The sequence below is a fragment of the Mustela nivalis genome (genome assembly GCF_964662115.1).
Source record: "Mustela nivalis genome assembly, chromosome: 2".
Lineage (NCBI taxonomy): Eukaryota > Metazoa > Chordata > Mammalia > Carnivora > Mustelidae > Mustela > Mustela nivalis.
In genome coordinates, this window is record NC_139021.1 from 131,402,374 (window position 1) to 131,404,869 (window position 2,496).

General features: G+C 46.1%; 1 pseudogene across 1 annotated transcript; it reads right to left on the minus strand.

Annotated features, from left to right (window-relative positions):
* Positions 1–207: 207 nt before the first annotated feature.
* LOC309859353 (small ribosomal subunit protein uS2 pseudogene) lies at positions 208–1,044 on the minus strand (annotated as a pseudogene). Its single transcript has one exon. The product of its transcript is annotated as a small ribosomal subunit protein uS2 pseudogene (transcript).
* Positions 1,045–2,496: the final 1,452 nt, after the last annotated feature.

Below are 2,496 nucleotides of genomic sequence, written 5' to 3' on the forward strand. Positions count from 1 at the left end.
TTCCCTGCCATGCCCACTTGCTTCTATACCCCCCCTACCTCTGCACAAGCCCTTGTTTAAACATCACTCATCTTTGCACATTTATTCATTCATTTACCCAGCAAATATTCATTTCTTCGTTCATTTGTTCTCATTACTTTTAGAACCTGTATTTCCCATCAGCCTTATTTCTCTTTTCTGTTTAAGAGTCCATAGAACAGTTTAAGATCACTCTGTTGTTTCTACCTTTTTAGTGTCCTGAGCAGTGGGAGCTGCAGAGCCATCGTCAGTGGCCGGCTGAGCGCTCCAGTCTTCCTCAGAGTGGACGGGTGCGCTGGGCACCTGCATGCCTTCAGACCAGTCTGAGACCCTGGGCTAGGTAGGAGTAAATTCAGGAGATGGGGCAGTCCATTTACCCTGAAATTCTCCTGGGTCACTGCCTTTTCAGCAGCAGTCTGGTCTGCTCCTCCTCTTCAGTCTTTTCAGGCTCTGCGTAGAAGTAGAGATCAGGCATGACCTCTCATGAGTGTTCACGGTAGACGGTGCCATGCATGCGCAGAACTTCTCAGCTGACATCCACTACATCAGACCCACTGGGTGAGCTTACTTGTTGCAAGGCATAGCAATGTCCACATAGCATAGGGGAGAGTCTGTTCCACAGGGCGATGGTACGTGGGTTATAACATAAGATACCTCTGTGAGAGGCCAGTGGTCGGCCCTGGAGTCAGTCACCCCCAGAAGACACGGGGAGGTTGCCTGGATCTGGTTGGTGAAGGTTCCAGAGGTGAAGCGTGCCTCAGTAGGCATAGCTCTGGGGGTAGCTGCATACGTCAGCACAGCCCACAGGCTGGTATTCCTGGAGGATATGGTACTCACAACAACACCCGAGTTTTTAATGGCAACAATGGTGTGAGCTGCCAGCAGAAGCTTCTCCCAGGTTGTCTTCAGATTTTTTATATAGATGCCATCAGTTTTCCTTCTGCAGATGTACTGTTCCATTTGGGAGTCAAGATTAGTGCCACCCAAGTGGGTTCTTGTTGCAAGAAATTTGAGGACATCCTTCATTTGCCTGACATTGAGGCCTATGGACCTTGTGAAATTTCTCTTTAAGTTATAACAGGAACCCAGAACAATGTTGTGTGGACCCCTCTCTGGGTATCATGGGAAGGTCAGCAAATATTGTTTTGATGTCACCTGTGAGTCAGACTCTGTGCACAGTGTTAGGAGACATAAACATGAAACAGATCCTGGCCCAGCCTTCATGGAGGGTGGAATCCAGTGCCCATGCTGTCCCACATGCTATTCTGCCATGCCGATATCCTCTTTTCCATCTGGAAAATGCCTACTGATAGATAGATCTTATATTTTCTTCCCATGAACCAGTGGATCATCTTGTATACCCCTTAGAGGATACACTATGCTCTTTGAAAACACTGGACCAAGACCTCAAATAGGATGTAAACAGATTTTTTTTTTTTGGTTGAATGTGACAGAAAATAAGTCAAACCAGTAGAATAGAGAATTTATTGGTTCATATAAACAGAAAATGCAGAGATGCAGCTAGCCTCTGGGACTGTACAGACATCACTCATGTTGAGAGAGGACTCCCTCTGCTCTTTGCTTCAGGCCTTCTGCCTTGATCTCTTCTACGGAAAGATGGAACAAAGAGGAGGATGTGTCCACAGGAAACCATAGGCTTGTATCAATCCAGACTGGCAATGACTCAGGGAAAACTCTTTCTCTTAGCATCCATGTAAAACTCTTAGGGAAGGGATGTGATTGACCCAACTTGGATCATGTAGTCATCCCTAAACCAATGACTGCGGCAGGGCAATTAAGAACTCTGATTGGCTGGGCATGGGTCACTGATCACTGTTGCCTGGAGAGCAGGGCACTATAATTGGCAGCCCAAGTGGAACCATATAGAATAGGGGAGGAGCAGTTCTCTGAAGGAAAGAAAATGTTATGACTAGGAGGAGGGGAATGATGTGGGGCAGACCAAAGCAAAATGCCACTACAGGGTGGGGGCAGAACTATATCCCTGATACATAATTCTGTCCATTGCATCACACATCCTGACAGCTAGATGTTCAAATAGGACATCCCTCAGAGCATCTCTAAAATGGTCCAGGTCCTCATTGTTGCTCACCTTTTGTTTGTTTGTTTGTTTTATTTTTATTTATTTGAGATAGAACGAGAGTGAGAGAGAGAGAGAGAGCACAAGCACAGGAGCAGCAGACAAAAGGAGAAGCAGACTCCCTGTCCAGGAGGGAGCCTGATGTGGGGCTCCATTCCTGGGACCCTGGGATCATGACCTGAGCCAAAGGCAGATGCTTAATGGACAGAGCCTCTCAGGCACCCCTGTTGCTCACTCTCGTATTGGAACTATTAATGACAAAACAGTTCTTCACTTCTAAATGTTTCTTTTTAGACTTTTATCAATCATAAGGGAGTAACAGGCATGGAATTACCTAGAAAACTGGACAAAATGTATGATACAACAACTTTTAGACAGTA